Raw genomic sequence first — 24740 nt, 5'->3', positions numbered from 1 at the left:
TGTTATTGAGGTCTTTACTAAATGCCTTCTTAAATTTCTTTTACCCTATCTCACCAATGTGTGTCAAGGCAACTTGCGTCTGGAGTATTAAAACTTTACTCTGAAAACGATGTAAAAACTTTCATATTAAGATGTAAATGTCTGCCTTAAGTAAGGGACACCTAAACTATCATCCTCACTGGATAGCACAAGGCATAAATTAACTAGCAGAATTTTAGTCTTCAGCCTTCAGGTGTGTGTTGGGAGAATGGTGAGTGGAGAGGGAGAGAGTAATGAGGTTCTTAGAGAATACTTCTGAGGACACTAAGTATTCACCTGAAATTGAACACTTAAGTGGGTGTCTATTTTACCTACTCTTAACTTGGCTTTTCCTGCAAGGTACTCTTTGCTACAATTCACTAAACTTACCAAGAAAGGTTACTTGATGAGTCATTCGTAAAAATATCTAAGTATAGTTCCCAGAGAAAGAAAACATGAGCCCCAGTAACAAGAACTCTCTAAAAGACCACATTCCTACCACCAAAACGTAATCACTGTGCCATTTAAAGCTGAAAGCTAATTTCACTTCCTCTCTAAGGATTTATGAAACTGACATGAAAGGATTTTTCTACTTCCACTTTTGCTTTTCTAAAAATCTCTTCTCCATACTGCAACAAGAGCAAAACAAATTAGATCACATCACCCCCCTACGTAAAAACCACCAGTGGTTTTCCATCACACTAAAGATAAAATCAAAATCCTTACTGTGGCCTAAAGTCACCCTGCCTAAATAGCTCTCTCTCCCTCCATGACCATGCCCCAGACATCCCAGAGTTCTGTCTGGTCCTTGACATGCCAAGCTCACTGCCACCCCAGAGCCTTTGCTTTTGTCTGGGACACTCTTCCCCTAGATTTTCACATGGTGGCTTCCTCCTGTCATTCAGTCCTGCTCAACTGCCACCTCTTCTAACAGGCTCTCTCTGGTCAACCGGTCTAAAGTGACCTCTCCTTGGCCCCCTCTCCCATACTGCTTGCCCACATCATACTCTGCTTTACATCCTTTATGGTACGTATCCCTCTGCAATGACCTTGCTTATTTTCTATTGACCCCGAGTAAGTTCCATGAAAATTGCCTCTCTTTCTCACTACGGTATCCCCAGGATCTAGAGGAATGCCTGGCATATTCAAGATGCTTTGATTGAATAAAATGTATGGTGACTCAAGTATATAATATAAAAATTATAAATACTATAACACATATAATATAGGGCTAGGAGTCCTTTCGAAGCACTGTAAGAAGAACAATCTAGAGTTTAGGTTCGGAACCAAACAGTTGCCTTTGGTGCAGGAGGCGTGAAGGAGAAACTCACACGAAAATGGTCAACATTGGTCGGGGCGGCAGAACACTCCAGCAGAAGTCCCTTGTCATAGGTCATGCAGAAGTTCCCACAGGCCTCACCAAGCCAAAGAACTAGAAGTTAAAACAATTCTTGAAAATAATGAGTTTAGTCCTATAACTGGCAACTAAGTCTAGGCCTGTAGGAGAGAGAAAATATTGCATGCATGGTATGTTGCCACTGTTAAAAATATCACATGATGTGCTTAAAAGTAATGGTTACATCTTTTTGTGTGTCTACACACCATGGTATAGGGCAATGTGGCACGTTAAGTGTAGGATTTCATCTGTTTCTGCAAGTTGATTATTCCCATGTTCCAGATGAGGGAGCCAAGTCTAAGAGAGGTTAAACAACTTGTACACAGACTAGACAGCAGAGATAGGCTTTGGGATATCCTCTTTGGTTCCAACATGCTTAAACATTAAACAACTATTGTCTTGGATGTCTTCATATGGAATAAATATGCTCTCCTTCTCCACAGTTCTCACCACTGCCTCTTGTGTTATACCCAGCCTGATCTCACACGTGGAGTACACCTGCTTGGCCCCAAGCTCTTTAGTTTTCAGTCTATGATGCTAACCTGATTCTTCCTACTACCTGCTGCTTCTCTACAAAGAGGCCTCTGCCTTGTTTGTACCAATTGCAGAGGCTCTCCAAGGACATGTGGGGTGGGGGTCGATAGGTGTTATGTTAGGTTTTGTCTTGCTGAGTGGGATTTATAACGAATGTGCCCAAAAGAAAGGATGGTGTGTTAGGAGAAGGGAAGAGAGAAGTTTTCCGAGAGTGGAAAAAGCAGGAGAATGGAGGAAGTGATGGCTGGAAGCAAAACTCGAGGATAAGTGATGATTTTACATGGAGCTTGGAAATATTTTGCTGTGTAATATGCAATATAACTCTTCTCCCACCTCACCAAGATGTCTTCAGTTGGAACACCATTGTAGGAATTGTTCTGTTTTCCTGGATAAGAAAATGTAGTGGAAAGGGCCTCAAGGAGAAAGAAAGTCATCTCAAGAAGGCCTAGTCTGCTTCTGTAACAGAAAAAGCAGGGACTTTGGAATCAGAGGGTCCTAGGTCTGCAAATGAGCTCTTTTCTTAGCTGTAGTTTCCTCTCTTATAAAATGGAAAAATAGTATCTTCTTTGCAAAGTTATTCTGAGAATTAAATCACACTCATAAGGGGCCTGGTATGGAGTTTAGCACATTTTAGGTCAAGTTCATTCCCTTCCCCTTATACTGAACTAAAATTGTCTTCTCTGTAATTCCCATGCACTGGTTCTAATACTACTCTGCAGAACATGAAGGAGTTATGTCACCTTTCTCAGGCAACAGAGCTCTAATTTGTCAAGATCCTTCAAGAAAAGAAAATTCATATTAACACCTGTGTCCAATTGCTCTCAAGCTTAAGATGCTTTCTTTTTTCAATTACTGCATTTAGTACCCAATTTAAAACACTTTTATGCAAGAATCAAGGTAAACTTTAAAGGTGAATCTAAGTACTGAACAAATCACTCAAATGTTTAGAGAATAAGTTTACATCTGACCATGCAGCTCTTCTATAGGCAAAGGATCCAATTCAGTGATTAGCTAAACTTACTGAGCACTCACTGGGTGTAGAGGGTGTACCAGCTCTTCTACTGTATTTGGGTGCTTTTAGCTACAATAACTGAATACAAAAATAAAAGTGGCTTAAACAATGAGGAAAATGTATTATGCTCCTTAAATATAAATTTCCAAAGTACGCAACTGCTCGGGTGGCTCAGTGGCTCAACAATGTGCAGCATCCAGACTTTTGCCATCATTCGCCTTCTTCTCTGTTACGTTGGTTTTTTGCAAGATGGTCCACAAGTGCCAGGCGCACCTACAGACATAACAACACATGTAATGGTACTTTCTCTCATGTGACTCTTTTTATTAGGGAGGAAAATCATTCTGAGATCCATCCCCCCAAAACTTTTCCTCAGGTTCCATTGGTCAGAATTGTATTACACATCCATGCCTCAAGTCACTGCTACCCAACTTTTTCACAGCATAACACAAATTAAAAAATAATGTTTTAATGACACAAGGAGTGCCTGGGTGGGGCTGCTTTGGGCAGATGGGACCATCTCGGGTTTCAGCAGCTGAGCCTCACTCAAATATTCCAAGGGCTTAAGGGACCAATACCTTGTCACATCTGTAACCTATCTGAGATATAGCAGTGCGCACTGGCATATAGGCTGGGACGCTGCTCTAGGCTACAAGGGAGACTGAGAAACCATGTATCTGTATACAAACTCTAGTGAGTGAAGGGTCTGCCAGTGAGGAGAAAGAAGGATGTGCAGGTCAAGAGTGCCTCATCTATTGTAAATATCACAATACATCCTGAGAGGTAGTGTTTCGTGAAGAATGAAAGCAAGGCTAATAGTATAAGTGACATGCTTAAGTTCACAGAACCTATAAGTGGCCCAGTTGGCATAGTACAGCGGATCCAGTGGTGTGCTGGTAAATGTTTAACAACCAGCTCTCCAAATGTAGTTCTGACATGGCGTGTTGATTAATATTTTCATCTAAGATAAAAGTGACACAACAAAGATGTATATGGGAACTTACTTGCTTATTATGTGAGTGACTTCTTTGCTGAGATGAATGTTTTTGTGCCATTCACTATGTAACAGCTATAGACACAACATGCTTTTTATGTTTAATTTGCATTATTAATGGTTCCTCTGTCACTTTCTTAAGTCTAGACCATCAGCAAAGCAATAAGTCAAGCCTTGATCTGTGGCATTTGCTGATTTCCATCGTGTAAATACTCCCTCCACAGCCAGTTTCAAGCTCACAAAGTCAAGTCACTGAATGTGGTATTGGGAATAGATGTGCAGTAACACATCATAGAGTATTTCTACCATTTAGACACAATACACAAAAGCACCTCAAGAGCATAGATAATAGTAACATACATTCAGATAATTTAGAAGATACGTTTTTAATATATATTATCTTTTTTTTAAAAATACAAAGTATAGTTGATTTACAATGTCGTGTTAGTTTCAGGTGTACAGCAAAGTGATTCAGTTATACGTGCGTGTGTGTGTATGTATGTATGTATGTGTGTGTGTGTGTGTGTGCGTGTATATATATATATATATATATATATTATTTTCCAGATTCTTTCCCTTATAGATTATTACAAGATATTGAATATAGTTCCCTGTGCTATATAGTAGGTCCTTTTTGGTTATCTATTTTATATATAGTAGTATGTATATGTTAATCCCAAACTCCCAGTTTATCCCTCCCTCCCCTTTCCCCTTTGGTAACCATAAGTTTATTTTCTATGTCTGTGAGTCTGTTTCAATAATATATATTATCTTCATTTAAAATTTAATTGGAGGTTTATATAATTTAATTTTTAACAGTGACCATGTTTAGCAAACAACTGGCAAAATTCCTAAAAATTTAACAGTCTGCTCTCATGAGATAGTATAAGCCAGTTCTGCATACCACTGTTGACTCTAAGTCCATGCTCTTTCCACTCCTGACTCTCCTTGCTACCTTTATTACTGGCACGTAAAAGCTAGGGATGATCTGTAGGATACAGGGGAAAACCTGGGTACCAGTCATTACTTTTGGTGACCCTGGGCAACCGCTAGCTCTCTGACACTCAGATTTCTCTGCTGTAAAAGATGAGAACAGTCCTTGCCTTGCCAAGGGTTATTTTGAGGATAAAATTGGTTGGTCTAAGTGACAGGGCTTTGTAAACTGTAGAGTCACATACAAAAAAAAAGCCTTTATTATGATGGCATTTCATCACTGGTTTTCAACCAGGCCACCATTGTTAAGGATACAAAATGTGTTGCAGCTTTTAAAAGTATGCTTTAGTTTGAGATCTTCCGTAATGCCCACAGTAGACAGTAAACTCCCAGAAAAACTGTTCTCAAGAAGTCCAAATTTTTGTTAGTCTTTACTCATTAAGAATAGCTATCTAAATTGGGAGAAAAACAATTTTTTCTAAACTTTAGTTTACTCATTTCTAGCTGTTGTTGGACTGTCTGAAGGGCCCTCTTTCTGGCATTGTGGAATGCTTCTTAATTTCAAGAGTTGAATAAAAGTCCTTTGATTTTTAATTTTGATTTCTCAAGCTGCTTTGCTTTTTGGGCCAGACCAATTCAGTAAGTTATTTTGTATGGACTGTGCCCCTCTACTTAAGGTGGTATCCTAGCTGTAAATTGGATTAAGTATCCCAAATATCTTAAGTTATAATTCTAAACTTGAGCAACTTTATAAAATATTTGCCTGAGTTTGCTGAACTTCTCTTTGGTCTGCAGACAACTTTTCTGCCAAGCTCTTTCCCACAACAGGCCCTTTGCCCACGCTGATCCTTCTGCCTGTAAAGCTCTCCCCTGATTCTTTGCAAAGCTGGCTCCTCCTTCAGCTTGAAAGCCACCTTCTTAGAAAGGTCTTCTCTGCACACTTGTTTCAAGTCATCCCCCCAGTCTATTTCCTTACTTATTTCCTTCACAGCACTGATCACAACCTGCAGTTTCCTTGTTCATTTGTTTACTTCTTTGTCTATATCTCTCATTATAACATCAGCTCCTCGGGGGCTGGGACGTTGCCCATTGATGTCACTAACTACGCCCAGTATCCAGCACAGTGCCTGGCACATAATAAGCAGCCGTTGAACAGATGAATTTGTCTCACAAGATCCACATCAATGCTGTGCGGCTGTGGCCACCTACAATCTCTTGAGGGAAGATCCTACCCTAAAGGTTATCCAGGGCTTGACCCGTGGTGCTCCCAGTGGCCACATTTCTCTCAGGGCCCAGGAGAAGCCACAATGGCAGCACAAGCCTGCTGGCTCCTGTCTGCCCCACCCTGATGGGGCCACCTCAGTGATGTCGTACAGAATAAGATTCTCTAATCCTTTTCATTCTGTGACAGTCCTTTAAACAGCTGTTTTTCATGACCTGATATGGTGGGGTGGGGGATGGAGGAAGGAGGAGGGGGGCGGGGGCGGCAGTTGGTACATTCCCCACCAACAAAATTAGTGTAGGGGCACTATCTGCTCATATGTATTGCTTCAGGAGAAAGTGGGTAGCAGAAGCCGTAATTTGGACTAGGCTAGGGAAAAGTGAGAAGAGAAAAATGGGGAAAAGAAGAGCAAAGGAGATAAAAAGAGAACAGAAGGAAGGGAGAAGAGTAATAAGAAGGAGAGAAGAGAGGAGAGGAGGGTAAAAGAAGAGGATATCTGAGGAAAAAACATGAAACAGGTAGTGAAGGAGGAGGGAGGAGGAAGGTAGAGTTGAATGTGTGTTCTGCTTGGCTTTGCGGCTCTTGGGTAGTGACTGGCCTCAGTGTGAGTGGATGGATGACTCAGCTGAGGGGTTCTCAGGTGCTCCCCTGAGGGGCCACTTAAATCACTGAGGTCATTTTGAGAGGCTCAGGCAAGGCTGTCTTAGGTGACTGTCTTGGATGGATTCACAATAGTAATTTGGTTTTACAAAAAAAATACAAACCTCTTTTTAAAAAATAGTGATTGTGGAGGAAAAGAGGAAGGAGTATTGCTGACTGGATTAAGCTTCAGATTCCTCACTTCCTGTCCTCACCCCAAGCCTCGCAATTACTAGGCTAATGGCATATAGTTTAAACTCAGGACTTGACAACCAATCTTTCAGAAAACCTTCTTCCTCTTTGGTAATTGAAATATAAACAAATTTCCAAAGCAGAGTAGAATAGTTTCACAATATACCTGTAAAAATTACTGAAGTACAATTATGGCAATATATTCTCACTGATGTTTTGCAAAAACTTACTATGAACATCTCAAATGTGTGTAGGAGGCCCAAGCAAAGCCTTGTAGTTCAAAAGAGGAGAAAACTTTTTTTTTTTTTTTTTGTGGTACGCCGGCCTCTCACTGTTGTGGCCTCTCCCGTTGCGGAGCACAGGCTCCGGACGCGCAGGCTCAGCGGCCATGGCTCACGGGCCCAGCCGCTCCACGGCATGTGGGATCCTCCCGGACCGGGGCACGAACCCGTGTCCCCTGCATTGGCAGGGGGACTCTCAACCACTGTGCCACCAGGGAAGCCCGGAGAAAACTTTTAACACTCTTTTTTTTTTTTTTTTTCAATGCCTCTTTCCCCTCTTCTAATACTTGTTTTTTGCCCTTAGCATAATATTTTGGGAATATTTAGTATAATATTTAGGGAATATAATATATAGTGTAATAATAAGGAAGGGGATATTATATCAAGCATATATATTTAGATAATATTAAGATATCTTTGTTCCAAATTTTAAAATGTTAATCTTATAACCCATGAATTTCCTAGTTTGTACCAAAATGTCCATGCAAGCTGTATTCAGAAATAAGAAATAGTGGGAAGGTGCAGCTTAATTGGTAGTCTGTGGTATACTGTACAGACTCCTTAAAAATATCTTTATGGTCATATTTCCTATTTTTCTACCTCTTCTGCTATAATTGACTCAGATTCTCCTACAAGTGTAGAACAGAGAGAAGAAAGACGTGGAAGCCTAAAGGAAGGAAGCAGAAAGACAGGCAAGACCTTCGAGCTCTTTATGGTCCAAGAGTGACATTGGCTACCCAGGCTCTGCCTTATGAATACGAAAATTTGTTTTCTAAGGGCACTCCAAATAGTGGTTGCCACATGGGCTATTCTGTTTCAGAATGGTAATGAGTCTATTAGCATGCTAATCATGCTGCTATTTGTCTGAAATATTAAGGATTCCAATAAGGTAGAGTTTTAAAGATCTTTGATCTAATTTCCTTTTTTTTTTTTTTTTTTTTTTGGCAAATGTGGGGAGAAGTAATTAGGAAATATGTCCTCAGATAATACTGGGACCAAATGCACAAATGAACTTTATTTTTACTTTCCATACCTGGAAATGATCCATCTTCATCTCATGCTAAGAAATTCTAACCCCAAAGATATTGGGTAGAGTAATTTTGGGGTTCCTTGAAGAAGTGGCCTGCCAGTGATCATTAGGTGATATTGTTTCATACTGTTGTTAGATCCCAGGCCTAAAAGTGAAAGGAACAGAATCTTCCCAAAAAGACATGTTGAAAAAACTGGAGACAGCTTTTCAGCTCTGAAAGCAGCTAAATGTTTGCTAAATGACAAGAGACAGAATAAATAGGTTGCTTTTGATCTAAGAGTTGGAACAACAAAGTGGCTTTAGGAGATACAAAGTAGCAGTTCTTTTTAAAGTACCTGCCTCTAATAATACAGTGTTTGGTTTTTCTTTGTATATACCAGAGCATCTCTTTAAAACACGGATTTTTCTATTAAACTTCTGTTCCTGCAAATGTGGTGTAGGTCAAATCCATGAACAGGTTAAGTCTCTGACAAGAGAGGGATAAAGCACCCCAGCCAATAGGAGACCTGGCTGGTGATGTACTGTTCCCCAGTTCTCATTCATTGGCCGCCTAGGGTTTGTCATTCTATCCGCTGCGGCGTCCGCAAACAGCGTGCGTCCGGCGTGGGTCCGGTTTTCCGTAGTCTAGCCAGCTAAACTGGATTTTGGCCGCCTGCACGTGCAGTTTCAATCAGGTTTAGCAGATCTCTAACTTTCAACAGAAGGAGCTGTTACGTTTTTGATTATCTTCCGGATTTTTAAAAATCCTTCGTTCCTTTAACCTCACTGGAGGTCGATGGAAGTCCCCAGAAGCAGAATCACGTGACTGTCTAACAAGTACAAATAAATACGATGTGAAACCCCATGAGCTACAGACGGAAAACCTGCCAGAAACTCAGAGCATGTGCCTCGTGCGTGTATCGGCTGCACCAGCGTGTGGGTGGGTGGTAGTAGAGTGTGTGGGTTGTTGCCCTTAGGGACGGGAGGTGTGTGCCTGGGGCACCTCCGTTCCGATCCGGGATTCGGATGCTCCCTTCAGCTTGAGCCTGAGGCCGGGGCCGGGAGGCGATTGCGGCGAGAGAAGCCGGGTAGGACAGTGACGTCATCTGCATCCGCCCCTCCCCCGCTCGCCGGCCCGCGCTGCAGTTCCGGCCCAACGACATCCGGGTCTCTCCAGCTGCTCCACCGCGCCGCGGCTGTAGTTGGGGCTGAGCCGACGGGGCGGGGCGGGGCGGGGCGGGGCGGGCGGAGGCGTGGGGGAGGGGCAGCACAGCGCCGACGTGAGCGCGCCTGCGCGGGGACGCGCTCGAGGCGGCGGCGGCGGCGGCGCTAAGGGCGGGAGCGCGCGCGGGAGCGAGGGAGCTGTGGTCTCTGAGCCGGCCCGGCCCGCAGCTTCGGGTGCTCGGGCGGCTGCAGCTCGGGAACTGGTGGCTGGGGAGGGGGGGTGGGGGGCGCCAGGCAGGTGGGGCGCGAAAGCTATGAATCTTCGGCTCTTCCTCGTCCTCCGGGACCCGCTCTCCGCCTCCCGCTCCAACGCCCGGATGATCTGAGCCGCGAGGGCGCCGAGAGCCGGGGTCCCGGACGCAGCCCGGCTCCTCCCCTCCTCCGCCCCCTCCCCGGCCTGACCTGGACGGCCGCCGCCGCGGTGACCCTCTTCCCGCCCTCTCCCCGGCTGCCGCCGTCGCCGCCGCCGCCTCGGCGGACCAGGGACCTGCCCGCCCTCTGCTGCTCCGGGTAAGCGCGACGCTCGGGCCGAGGGCGGGCGGGCGGCGCGGGCCTGCGCGGCGGCGACCAGGCCTGGGGCCTGTAAACAAGCCGGGCGTCTGCCCGGGCGCTCCCGGGAGGAGACGCGACAACTCCACCCCCTGGCCCGGCCTCCTCCCCGGAGCCGGGCGTCGGGCGACGAGGGGTTAACGCTCCGCGAGGGAGGCGGCGGGGAGGCGGGGGCGGGGTGTTTGTGGCGGCGGCGGCGCGGGGAGGGGGCGCGACCCTCCAGCCGCCGAGGCCGGGCGGGGTGTTTGTGACGGCGGCGCGCGCGAGGGCCGCGGACCGGCCTGTCCCGAGAGCGGCCGGCGGAACTTTCCCCAAGCGGGGAGGGGGCGTCCGGCACCCGCACCCGCCCGGCCACCCTGGGCTCCAACCCCTGGAGGGAGGCCGGGAGAAAGAAGGGGGGAGGCCTCCTTTGGACCGGACTTGGCCTGGAAACACTAAATTCTGGAGAATTAGCTTCAGGTTTTATAGGGGGCGGAGCTGAGCGTGAGGCTCTTTCAGAACTCGGCAGTGATGCTTCCAATTCATTCATTATTAAGGCATCGAACGAATCCACCGAAGTAAATCGAACTGATTTCTTCTCTTTTTAACCGTGTAAATTGTGTGGGTAAAAGTTGTTGATGTTAGAGTTTGGTTGAGATGTGGTTCTGTTCAGCTTGTACATTTTAAATATTTTCTTGAAGGACAGCTGGCTGTGGAGTGCCTCTACCAACCGCAGTTTTAGATACGTTTTGAAAATTTCATCACCGGAGGTATTTCTTTTTTCTCAAGCACCGCATGGTACTTAAAAATCCACAAAGGTCATACTTCAGTTGTCCAAGCCGAGAAATCTGTTCGCCTCCCCTCCCCTAACCCTAAATTTTCTGCTAATTGGAGTAATGAGCCAAATGCATTTTAAGAAGTGATTGGAAGACCATGGGAGGTGTGAAGATCTATGGGAGGTAGTTATTATTTTCCCGGAGTAAATGATTTTGACGTTACTGAAGGAAGTTAGGAATTTAAAAAAAAATTGTTCTGAGGAAAAAGGTTTAATCTTTTCAAATTTGCACACTGGAATTTTAAACACAGTCACTTTTTAGGTGCACAGAGCTCTGAAGAGTCAGAGGGCTTATTTATTTTAACAGTGCTCTTCTGAGCCTTAGGGGTTCCAGAGCTCTCAGGAGTCCAGCAGGGCTTACTCCCCAACTGCTCTTTAACTCGAACAACTTCACTTTTATATTTTTATCTTTTTACATATTGGGCCTTTTCCAGAGTGTAGTTCTGTAACTCTGCAGATTAGGAAACTGACTAGGGCAATAGTGACCCACGCCTCTGCCTCTTTTATAAATATAGATGTTCCCTTTATTGATTTAATGTTTCTTTTGCCAATAAATAATTTGAAGCCCAAAATAACATTCCTTGTTTGATGTTTTAGTTCTGTTCCTATGTGTAACTCACATATATCTGTTTAAACATTCAGTCATACAAGGCTGATTACTTTTAACCTGCAAGTTATAGCAATACCACATGAAACTATAATGAGCTAGGCATGGAAGTTAAGGCATTTTTGATTAGATATCACTAAATATTTTTCACATCAGTGAAGTAATTATATTATGGGAGAGGTATATTAAGACTGGTAAAGTTTGGCTAGCTACCTCAGTATATATTTGAGAAATAAAATGGTTGAATGATTGAGTCATCAAAAATTCTTTTTATGTGGTGTGTGTGTATTTTAACATATAATATAAAAGTGGTTTATATTTTAGTTTGAAGAGCAAAAGTGATGCCCATAATTACAATGTAAACTGTTGAAGGGAACACTGCACTAGGAGACAATAATTGTTTGGTTATGGCTGTGCTCCAAAATAATCAGCAAAGCCAAAGGGGTAGATTATATTATCAAATGTACTGTCCAGTTGTTATATTTTTTTATTCTCAACATTGTCTATTTAATATGCTTTGACTAAATGCCTGTTATGTGCCAGGCACTTAGATGTTTCAGCATTCTGAAGCTGATTTTCTTTCTGGGTTGTCTCTTATTTAAAAGAATTTAAAGTTGTTGATTGTTATTTAGGAAAGATATTCCTGTAGGTAGCTTTTATTGATTTTTCTGTTGGGATTGAGAAGTCTAGAAAAACTCTTGGGAGGAAGGCAGATGGAGATTCCACAAGAGACAAAGGGTGGTTGAGACTACAGGTTTGAACAAGCACAAGACCCTTGGTAATTTCATGTGGAGGGCATTTTAAGAACACATTGTTAAGGTTTTTCTGTCAGTTCAAGCTGAGTCTTGCTTATCTTGACTTGTTAATAAACCTTCATTTGAAAATTTGTTCTCTAATACCCAATTTTTTTCAAAGAAATTAATAGTACATCGTATTGTCACATGGTAAATATTGCTAAGCAGTTAGTAAAAACCTACAGTCTTTGAATTTGTTCCCATAACACCTAGACTGTTTATTATAATAGCTAATAGCACGTGTAGCTGATTCTGGTTTCGCTGTAAATGCTTATTTATTTAAAAATTTAAGACTAAAGACTGACATATGTCCATAGGGAGCTTGTTACCCCTGAAATGCTCATGCATGAGAGCTGGATTAATTTCTTAAGATGTGAGGTTGTGATCATGTAGAAATAACTAATTATATGATGATAATTTCGATGATCCCCTGAATGACTGACTCTTGTCTGGGCATCTGACTCTGAGTGGTACTCCTGACTACTTTCCATCCTTAATCAAATCAGAGGAAGGAGGCAGCCCTGTAAGAAAATCAGCGCAAGTGGTGTCCTGTAAGTTAAACAAGATAAAACAAGGTATGGCCCTGTGAAATATATGGACCTTGGGGGAAGGGAAAGGTGTTGTGAGGCAACTAGGTAAAACTCTGTGCCTTCCTGTACCCTGGGTAGTAACTTTATGCCAGAATATGTCCTGTCTTCCATCTCATATTAAGTTGGTGACAAAGTTTTAAAAATTGAGTTGCTTCATTAATTATTTCACTATTACCCAGGAAATTCTCTGAATTTCCCTGGGATTATTAACTACTCTTATATGAAAGTAGCTTGGGTTAAATTATATCAAGATCAAAAGGTTGATTACCTCTATTTTTTCTTCTTTTGTTCTTTCCAGTGTCTAATGTGCTCCATATTACACAAGTAACAATTTTATATTTTATTGAGTCTCCAGAATATATTTCTTGATGATTTTGACCTTTATATGTCCTAGCTATCTGTGTACTACCTAGATAAGCTCTTTACCTAGCTTTTCTTTTGCTGAGGCAGGTAGGAGGAGCTAGAGAAAGTAATTAAGAGAGGAGAGCTTATGTATACCTTTATCTAAAATGTAATAGACTTTAGAATTTTTCTGAGAAACTGAGGGAAAGGTACTGGATGTTAATGTGTGTTAATAGATTGTTGATACTGTGTTTATAAAATTAGAGATGTTTTAAACATTCCTTGAGTAAATGTGATAAAGAAGGGAGTTTGAGTTTTTAATATAGTTCTTAACATGTTTATCTGGATCCCATTGACTTAGTTTATGTAGTATTCGTGTTTAGGATCTGGATTGAAAGTCACTAGATTTTTTGTGGCTGATATGATTTGAATTAAAATCCTATGAAACTAAACTACTTCTAGATACAAAAGAAAGTGAATAATAAAAGCCATAATTTATTGAAAATAAAGCATCAGCCTTTAATTTTCACCACAACCTTCTAAAGCATATGATGTTATCTCTGTGTTACAGATGAAGAAATGTAGGCTTAGAGAGTCTAAGTAATGTGCCAGAATCAGATCTGTAAATACAAAATTATTTTCAGAATACTCTTGAGTAGACTTTTCCCAATTAGATTGTTGTTCCTAGGAATCAAAATTTGAAAAGCTGAATGTTACACTTCTGATACAGATTCCTAGAATTAAAAGGAACCTTACAAATTTATGTAGTTAAGTCTTCCAGTGCAAGATTCCCTTCTAAAACATTCAGTAAAGATTTAAGAAGTTAAAATCATTTTCTCATTCCCAAAGTTTCAGAAGTCAACAGAGATAAACAGTTTTATATGTTTGGCTATCATTGTTCAGATCGAGAAATGGAATCCATATTAATTCTCAAATGGTTGATGTCTGTATTGAAGGACTTAGGGAAATGTTTCTGAGTATGTACAATCAGTGGAGCCACATTGTAGGCTCCAGAGAACATGGTAAAACTTCCTAGTGGGGTGATCTTGGGCAAGCTGCTTGATTTTTCTAAGCCTCAGTTTTCTTTATCTGTCAAATGGAAAAGCCTTTCTCATTAGGTAATCTTGAATATTAAATGAGATAATCATGTAAAGCACTTGACGTATTTTCTACCGTAAAGAAATACCAAATAAATGGTAGCTGCTATTATTGAGTATATGAAATCTTGAAATACTTAGGGGAATAGAAACTTAGTGAGTATGAGAGGGTTGTCTTTCAGTGTAGTTTTAGCAGTGAGCCTGGAAGACAAACTATAAGTCTTCGGATTGAGTAGAGACTTCAGAAAGGTGCTAAAGGTTGTGGGCATATAGAACTTGTATGTGAGTAGACTAAAAGTTAAGAGGTAATGGAAAAGAAAATTGAGTATGAGTAGATTTATTTGACTGTATGAAGCTGGAGAGAAGTCATTAGGTTAATGATTAGGTGGGAGTCGATGGTTAAATAGAGGATAAAGAGTAAGTAATAAAGCAAAGGTGAATGTTCAGACAAGAATGATCAGTAAATGAGGAAGGACACAGGTTGGTGTTTTGAAGAGGGGTAACGGTTCATGATTAGAAATGATCAAGAAGATATTGCTACAGAAAAGATGCAAAAGAGAGTAAGAAAAATAAATTATTCTAATTAACTCAGTTCTTGTGAAACAAAAAAAGAAAATTTCATGATTAGAAATGGTCAAGAAGATATTGCTACAGAAAAGATACAAAAGAGAGTAAGAAAAATGAATTATTCTAATTAACTCAGTTCTTCTTGTGAAACAAATAAAGAAAACAGGGAGTCTTCATGAAAGGCATTAAGGCTTTGTATGTGGGTCCTGGGTTATATAAGGTTGAAAAATTGTACTGGAACATTTCAGGTCTTATTACTACCTCATACCCAAACCATGTTTTAACACTCCAACTGTTGTTTTCTACTAGCATCTTGTACTGCATCTCCCTCCTCCATCACATTATTTCTCTGCTCAATATGTTGAGTGACTCCCTTTTGCCTCTAGAATAAAGCTTAGAATTCTTGATTTGGCTTTGACGCTTTCCATGATTGGACCTCAGGACTGATCTATTTTCAACCAAACTGGTCCTCTTACCATCTCTGGAGCACACCCTGAACTTTTCTCTCTCTCAGTGGGTCTTTGCTCATGCTAATTGATGGTTCAGAATTCTTGTCCCTCCTTCTCCAGCTTTTGTTTTCTTTTTTTATCAAAGCTCATTTCTATTATTTTCTCCCCCACAAAACCTTTCCTGATCACCAGAGTGTTTCATTTCTGTTCTCTCTGTACTTCTACAGCATTATGATTGTATTATTTGTATGGCTTTAATCATATACTTTACTGTTTATGTTTTAAGTATAATTGTGTGTTCAATTTAATTATAAAATTCAGAAGGGGAAAATGCAATAACTTTACCCAAAGCCTGGCACAGTGCCTGTGGATAGTGGACATTCAGATATTTTGTAAGTATTAGGCAAAATCTACCTGAGAATGGGAGTGATTGCTGTAGCAGGTGGCGGAAGAAGTTAAAAGCTTTCTGGTGGCAGGTGTTTCTGACTCTCTTCTTATATATTATTTTGGCTGAACCTGGATTTTTTTTTTTTTTGGCCACACCACTTGACTTGCAGGGTGTTAGTTCCCTCACGAGGGATTGAACCCGGGCCATGGCAGTGAAAGCACTGAGTCTTAACCACTGGACTGCCAGGGAACTCCCCTGAACCTAGATTTTAAGTGTGAAGATTATATAAATCAGAAGGGTGGCAGAGTTGTTATGTTGGTATAGAAAATTATGTTGGCTGATTTTGGACCTAAGTATTTCATTTTAACTTCTTATGTTTTGGCTGTGAGGGTTAACAGGACATTCATGACCATCATGCATCTCTTTCCAGAGTTATATTTGCAAACATTATGAAGTAGGCATCCTTTTAACAGAAAGGAATTGCAGAATCACAGTAACTAGACAATGTATTGGTTAAAAAAGGGAGGTAACTATCAACTTTTTTTTAATTTAATTTTTTTATAGAGCAGATTTTTATTATTTATCTTATACATATTACTGTATATATGTCAATCCCAATCTCCCAATTCATCCCACCCCCCACTCCACCCACACTTTCCCCCCTTGGTGTCCATATGTTTGTTCTCTACATATGTCTCTATTTCTGCCTTGCAAACCGGTTCATCTATATCATTTTTCTAGATTCCACATATATGCATTAATATACGATATTTGTTTTTCTCTATCTGACTTATTTCACTCTGTATGACAGTCTCTAGGTCCATCCACGTCTCTACAAATGACCCTATTTCGTTCCTTTTTATGGCTGAGTAATATTCCATTGTATATATGTACCACATCTTCTTTATCCATTCGTTTGTTGATGGGCATTTAGGTTGCTTCCATGACCTGGCTATTGTAAATAGTGCTGCAGTGAACATTGGGGTGCATGCGTCTTTTTGAATTATGGTTCTCTCTGGGTATATGCCCAGTAGTGGTATTGCTGGGTCATATGGTAGTTCTATTTTTAGTTTTTTAAGGAACCTCCATACTGTTCTCCATAGTGGCTGTATCAGTTTACATTCCCACCAACAGTGCAAGAGGGTTCCCTTTTCTCCAAACCCTCTCCAGCATTTGTTTGTAGATTTTCTGATGCCCATTCTAACTGGTGTGAGGTGTACCTCATTGTAGTTTTTGTTTTTGTTTTGCTGTACATGGGCCTCTCACTGTTGTGGCCTCTCCCGTTGTGGAGCACAGGCTCCAGACGCGCAGGCCTACCGGCCACGGCTCATGGGCCCAGCCGCTCGGTGGCATGTGGGATCTTTCCAGACTGGGGCATGAACCTGCGTCCCCTGCATCGGCAGGCGGACTCTCAACCACTGCGCCACCAGGGAAGCCCCCTCATTGTAGTTTTGATTTGCATTTCTCTAATAATTAGTGATGTTGAGCAGCTTTTCGTGTGCCTCTTGGCCATCTGTATGTCTTCTTTGGAGAAATGTCTATTTAGGTCTTCTGCCCACTTTTTTATTGGGTTGTTTGTTTTTTTAATATTGAGCAGCATGAACTGTTTATATATTTTGGAGATTAATCCTTTGTCCGTTGCTTCATTTGCAAATATTTTCTCCCATTCTGAGGGCTGTAGTTTTGTCTTGTTTATAGTTTCCTTTGCTGTGCAAAAGATTTTAAGTTTCATTAGGTCCCATTTGTTTATTTCTGTTTTTATTTCCATTACTGTAGGAGATGGGTCAAAAAAGATCTTGCTGTGATTCATGTCAAAGAGTGTTCTTCCTATGGTTTCCTCAAAGAGTTTTATAGTGTCTGGTCTTACATTTAGGTCTTTAATCCATTTTGAGTTTCTTTTTGTGTATGGTGTTAGGGAGTGTTCTAATTTCATTCTTTTACATGTAGCTATCCAGTTTTCCCACCACTCTTATTAAAGAGAATGTCTTTTCTCCATTGTATATCCTTGCCTCCTTTCTCATAGATTAGTTGACCATAGGTGCATGGGTTTATTTCTGGGCTTTCTGTCCTGTTCCACTGATCTATATTTCTGGGGTTTTTTGTCAGTACCATATTGTCTTGATTACTGTAGCTTTGTAGTATAGTCTGAAGTCAGGGAATCTGATTCCTCCATCTCCTTTTTTTTCCCTCAGGATCGCTTTGGCTACTATCAACTTTTAATTTGAGTCAAACAAATGTCTGATATATGAATAGTCTGTTTTCATATAAATCTCTAAGCTAAACTTTAAACCATATCAAATTGTTATGCTATTTCTAGTATTTAGAAAATGCATAGTAAAATTTCCTTTATTGAATTTTTTGAATGGATAATTTTATATAGGCCGTCTGTGGCTGCTAAGATCCATTTATTGGAGTATGATACTAATGAGACCAGAATCATGAATTTGATTCTTTGTGTGGCTCTTAACTTTTTCTAGCCTTAACATTAGCTAGTAACAACGATAACTGACATTATTGACCACTTATATGCCAGGCATTATCATAGAAATTTTCAAGTACTAGCTCATTAAATCTTTATATCTATCTGTATGAGATAGATACTATTATTACTTGTATCTTAAAAGATCGGGAAATTAAGACAGAGGTTAATTTTCACAGCTAGTAACAGAAGCCAAACACATGTCCTTGGACTTTTCAAAGTAATTATATATGTGGGTCACTGCAGTTTCATTGCTACTGCTATAAGTAACTCTTTTGGCGATTGTAATGGTTTAGAAAATCTTTGTATATGAAGGGTATGGCTACAGTTCTATTGTACCCAAAGAGTGAATCTTGTGATTGAGCTGCAATCTGAGGTGGAAGTATACATAAAGTTGAAAAGTACAGTATCACATGTCATGTCAGCTCCCTTTAGAACTTTTCACCAAGAAGAACCATTAAATTTTTTAATATAAAAAGCACGTAAGTTAAAGCTATAATACAACTAGTACTATAAACCGTACACAATTTTGTCTTATGGCTTATTTTATTCATGTTCACTTCTATGCCTCCCACTGACATAAATGATTTCATCAGTCCTTCATTCAAATGAAATTCTTAGTGAGTTTAGGAAGATAGTCTTAAATACAAGCTAATTGGTCTCACAATAGAGATTATACTATAAATGGAACATTTCAATATTAAGATTTATTAAAAGTAAATTCCTTGAAAGCAGGGACCAGGTTTCATTTATTTTAAATAAGTGCTCAATATATGATTGTTTAATCTTTGTAGTCTCCCTCCTCATTTTCTGATAAACACATGACAAAGAAAATCGAATGTGAGCCAGAAATACAGCATACTATGAGAGAGCATAGGTCACAGATAATCTAGTTTAAATTTAGGCTGGTGCTTTGTATTCGTCTGTGATATGACTGTCTCAGGAAGGGGTTGTAGATAAACACGTTGTTTGGTTGGTTGGTTGTTTTGTTTTGAGTCCTGCTGTATGTGGCTTAATTATTTTATTTAAAAATATGCTATTCAGGAACTGTTGTACTGCTTCAGAGAATAAGAACATAATTCATTACCAACTTTGAATGTCTTGACTTCTTAGCCCTGCTCCTTGTCTTTAGTATGAGTGGTAGAAAATTGTGTCATATTTCATATTATGTCAATAGGAGATATGCAGTTTGCTTACTTTGTTACCAAAATTTAGTAATGAAAATGGTAACGATAAGGATAAGCAAGGAGTGGCTATATATATATTTTTTGTTTTGTTTTACAAACCGAATTGCAAAACTTACCAGACTTTAGAAAAACATTTTTGCAATATTCCATCATACTTCAGAATATAAATAGGTAGTAAACAAAATTTTCACTTTTCATAAAGCAGTAGAATATCATCCTTGTTTGGATGTCAAGGGGCTGATCTTAGAATTGGCAGCTTTTGTGGTCAACCCACAGTTTAACCCTACGTTACTCCATATCTGTCTTCATTTTCTCTCTATAAATGCTTCCTGATACTACAAGCAAGTACTTTAACAACTAGTCAACCATCTAGAGTGATCTTGTAGTGGTTTGCTACAGTCAGTAGAATCAGGAGCTCCTTAAGTGCAAATGGGATTGTTCATTTTATACAATAAAACTCCCTGACTAAATTTAAGATATTTTTGTCTAAAATACATTGAAAGTAGATTCCTAGCTCCCAGTAATTACTCCTTTGCATTTAAATTACCTTATACTTTGCTTCTTACATAGAAAAGACTTTTTAAAAAATGTACCCATTCATGAATGTTAAATGAATGAGCAGATGAATAAGTAAATAGCCCAGGGAAAGAGAATGTATGCGCTCTAACTTCTAGTCAAAACTACATCTTTTCTCTTTTCTCCCCTTCAGCATATCTCATGTGGCATTTTTCAGTAATGAATGTGTATCTAATGATGTTGAGAAACTTTTAAAAGTCATTAATGAACAGTAATCTGAAAATCAAGTTTTTGACTGGTAACCTGCAGCTTTGCAGGGTCTGATATTTTAATATTAGAAATCAATTGTGTTCTGTAGAGATTTTAAAAAATTAGAACTATGTATTCTATAGAATAACAAAGTGGAAATGGTAGGATACAATTCAACTTCTATGGGAATACCTTTTCCTGGGTAGAAAACAATTCCTAACTCTGTTGACAAGGGAGAAGTCATGATGATGTCCCATATATTAATCAAGTGTCACTATGTACTAGGTACTTACGAACAGAAGAGACATGATTCCTTCCCTCATGGATCTTAAAATCTAAAGATTCACAGGGCCTTCTGTGCTATGATAAGAGAAACACAGGATTCTGTGAGCTCATGACTAATGGTAGATCTACTTCCCGAGACAGAGGAGAAGCGGTAGGGAGTTGAGAAATTTATTTTAGGCCATGTCATTTGAGGTATGGCTAATCAAGTATAGGAGGTGGTTGGATATATATATAGAGAGAAAGAATTTTCACTTTCAAAAAAACCCTTTTTTCTTTTACTTTCCAGCACCCGTTACCGTATACACAAAGCATCACATATCGCAGTTTATGGACTCAGTGAATTATTCTGTTTTGAAGAATGTTAGATTTTATGGACAGAAGTCTATCTTTTAAAGGCATATACTTTTTGGTCCTTTTTTCCAGGAGAGACATTATTCATACGTGTAAAATATTTAGAATCTTCACATATTTTGTGTTTGAATGAACCTTTTACCATCTTAAATATTTAATAAGTTTTATTTTTCCCTTATTTCAACTTAAGTACACAGGGTTATCAGCAAACACTTATAAATGCTCTCTGTGAGGGGTTTTGTTTTTTTCAAGCAAAATTTAAAATGATGGATTGGCTGAGGAAATCAGTTATTGTTTTCTGGGTCAGTCAGAGTCTGAATCCTCAAATATGCAAGAATTAAAAAACAGGGGCTTCCCTGGTGGCGCAGTGGTTGAGAGTCCGCCTGCCGATGCAGGGGACACGGGTTCGTGCTCTGGTCTGGGAAGATCCCACATGCCACGGAGCGGCTTGGCCCGTGAGCCATGGCTGCTGAGCTTGCGCGTCCGGAGCTCCGCAGTGGGAGAGGCCACAGCAGTGAGAGGCCCGCGTACCGCAAAAAAAAAAAAAACAAAACAGCAAACTGGGAATTGAATCCACTTCTCAATATGTAGACTTCTCAATGTGTATAAATTATCCAAAACTGAGAAATTTGAAATAGGTAACAGATGAAGCAAATTGAGATTGTGAATACCAGAACAGTCTTAGGAAACTTTAAAAACTAAATCTATGCCATCTAAATCTTTTAATGTTTTGCTTATACTATAATGTTTAGTAAAAATAGGTCAATATCTAATTTTATAGTGACTAGAACCCTCCAACTAAATTAAGGTTAGGTATTTTTCAGGCAATTGTGTACTTCTAAATTTTACTTTTAGAAATTGTGCGGTACATACCTTTGTAGCAATTTAAGAAGACTACCTTATGGTGTATGTGATTCAGATCACAGCACATGCCTAGAAGATGGTGATACGTTAAAAAATCATGAAACATGAAGGAAACATCAAAAGTGGCAAGCTCTGTCTCACACACACTTTGTGAAATTGAAACTGCTGCTAATATCTGTGTAAACTGACTGTAGTTTGCGTACTAAATGACTTGTGTCATGGGCTTTATGGAAATACTATTTAGCATAAAAGAGCTTTATCTGACTTATTTTCGTTGGTTTGATTGGTTGACTTTGTTTTTTGAAATTTCATTTTTAACATTTTAATTTAGGGTATTATTTAACTCAGTAACAGTATTTTGCATTAGAATTCATGTGAGTGAAATTTGGTTTGTTGAAGGAGGTTAAGTAAATATTTAATTGAAAGAGTGAAGTAAATATTTAGTTGAAGCTGTAAGATGAAGAGATACTGAGCAGCTGAGAAATTTTCAGGTAACTTTTTTTAATCTGTGAAAAAATTTTAATATAGTATTTTTCATGTTACTACAAATAATATATAGTCATCTTTTTAAACCTTTTTATGCAAAATAAAATATAGATACAGAAAGCCGTATAAAACCATAGTAATCTTTTAAAACGGCTTTATTAAGATATAACAATAGCATGAAATTCACCCATATGAAGTTTACCACTCAGTAGTTTTCAGTGTATTAGCAGAATTGTGCAACCATTACCACAATTTAATTTTAGAACATTTTCATCACACCCAAAAGAAACCTTGTTCTCATTAAGAGTCACTCCGCATTCTCTTCTCCCCTATCCTTTGTCAACCACTTATCTACTTTCTGTCTCTGTAGGTTTGCCTTTTGGATATTTCATATAAATGGGATCCAAATAACTTTTTGATCAGTGATTTCTAGCCTGATAAACATCATGTATATCTCATGAGATAGCCAGCTATGAATAATTTAGCCTCTTTTTATAGCTTAAATAATGACTGTTTCCTCCTCTGTGACCAGGAAAAATTATTTAGTAATTGGAAATACTATCCAAATTTAAACCAAGAATCAGGTTCTTCACTAGTAGTATAACTTCAAGGAATATGTAGTCCTCACCTCCAGCAGTGCTTTTCACTGTGGGTTGCTCAGTAGCCCCTCAGCTTTGTTGATGTAGTAGCCATTTCTCTCCTACCTAACAAACTCAGACTTGCATGAATTCACTGAAATATTTTCCTTGCCTGAACTCTGCCTTCTTACTCTCCCCTAAACACAAGAATGAGGACGAATTAAAAGCAAGAAAGGGAAAACAGACGAGATTGATTGCTCAGACTAGGGAGGGACAAAGAGCAAGAATAGAAATGGTATAAAATTTTCGAGGAGACTTAATTTGTGGGCAGAAGAATAATAAAACTTGGAGGTTGCTTAGAAGAGAGTAAGACCTAGAGGGAAGAAGCAGAAGGCAAAAATGTTATAATATATTAGAAGATAAGAAGATAAGTGAAATATAGAAAATTTTCAGTTCTGAATTTTAGTCATATGTCTGTGAAGCACAAATGATGAATCCATTTTCTGATGAGGTGTATTGCCCTTATTTTCTTTTCACAAATTTGTAGGAATTTTGAAGCTGAGCCATAGTCATATGTTTCTTTTGGGTTATTTGAAGATCCTCAGGTTTGAACCTGTGCAGACTCAGAAACTCCTATCACCTTGGGACTATTCTTTAGAGAAATCCCAGAGAAACTAAAAATGGCACTGTGCCCCTGGGCTTTCTGAACTGAAGGGGCAGAATCCTATTCTGGGTGCTACCATATTGGGCTGCTTCAGAGTTCTAGAATTAGCCAGAGAATGGCACTAATTGAGAAATTGCTGCTGCCAAAGAAAATCTTGATTTGTTAGAGGTGCCTTCTGGTTGGATTAGAATTGTTAGTGAGATTTTAGGGATACTCGGTAAAATTGCCCCCAGAGATCTTGAATCCCACATATAGCTTTTAAAGTCAGTAAAGTCCTATAATAAGCAAACTGGAAATTTGGGGGGAGGGGAGTGCACACTAATGGGAACTGTTAGTACCTATATTTGACCACTTGGATGATATGTTTAAAATCCGATATTCAGCTCCTTATCAGAAATATGCCTACAATGTTTTATATATACATTTTAAAGGAAAAGCTGATGAAGATAGGTTACATTTTCTTTAGAACAACTGAGATTTATTATTTAACAGGTAAAATGTGTTATCTAATTTAAGTGAATGTTTTAAGTATTGGAAACCAAGTTTACAAAATATGTGTATAATTTTGCTTTAATAACAAGCATTCCTTTATTTACAAAAGAACTCCTCTATATATAATCTATGACTGTTTATTAGATTATTTATATTGTAGAAAGAGAAGCTTAAGAGTACTTGTTGATTTGACTGACTAATCTATAAGATTGAGCTTTATTACAAGAATAATTTAACCAGAGAAACCTGTGAAAATATTTTTGGTCTTGAGGAAGATTGGAGGAACGTTCTAGAGGAATGTTCTTGCCCTGTGAACTGCAAACTAATGGACCATATAAGAAACTTCTATCTCTAACTAAAGAAAGATGTGAAAATTTAAAGATTGCTATGATTTAAGTATATTTAGAAAATATGAGATACCAGAGGAGCATTTGTCAAATGAAATTAAGCCTCACTGTATAGGGTAAGGTACCATTATTTTGCTGGTGTCTTCTGATTCTCAGTGGAATAGATGTTGGTAATAGGGTCTAGAGACCTCTACAACTTCTATGTTCCAGGGAGTTGACATGAACAGAGATTAGTTAGTATTTTCCTGGGCTTCCAGGAGCACTGCAATGTCCAGGTCTTAAATTTCTTAGCGCTTACATCTGTGGACTGTTTATGCTACTTACTGTTGTTGGAGAATTTAGTTTTCTTTTTCACCTTCCTCTTTCTCTCATACTTTGGTTGTAGGTTTTTTTGAAGTGAATGTAATTTTTTTAAATTTCCTCAAACTCAATGAGCTAATTTACTGCATTTATTTATAATCTGTTTAAATCATCCTTTGAGTTTTTAATATCAACGATTTTTTACTTTGATTTCTTTTTTTAATTTTATTGAAGTGTAGTTGATTAACAATGTTGTGTTAATTTCTGCTATACAGCAAAGTGACTCAGTTG

General features: G+C 39.3%; 1 protein-coding gene across 2 annotated transcripts in view; it reads left to right on the top strand.

The window, feature by feature from the left end:
* The first annotated feature begins 9713 nt into the window (after positions 1-9713).
* The window catches only part of PPM1A (protein phosphatase, Mg2+/Mn2+ dependent 1A), a 44082-nt gene continuing 29055 nt past the window's right edge, over positions 9714-24740 (top strand). For both annotated transcript variants that reach the window (XM_060004454.2, XM_060004453.2), the window contains exon 1: positions 9714-9964. The gene's annotated coding sequence lies outside the window, so the exon portion shown is untranslated. The remainder of the gene's footprint in view (positions 9965-24740) is intronic.

This window comes from Delphinus delphis, chromosome 2, assembly GCF_949987515.2.
Source record: "Delphinus delphis chromosome 2, mDelDel1.2, whole genome shotgun sequence".
Lineage (NCBI taxonomy): Eukaryota > Metazoa > Chordata > Mammalia > Artiodactyla > Delphinidae > Delphinus > Delphinus delphis.
The sequence above is the reverse complement of the archived record's forward strand: the minus strand, read 5'-3'. Positions and strand labels throughout refer to the sequence as shown.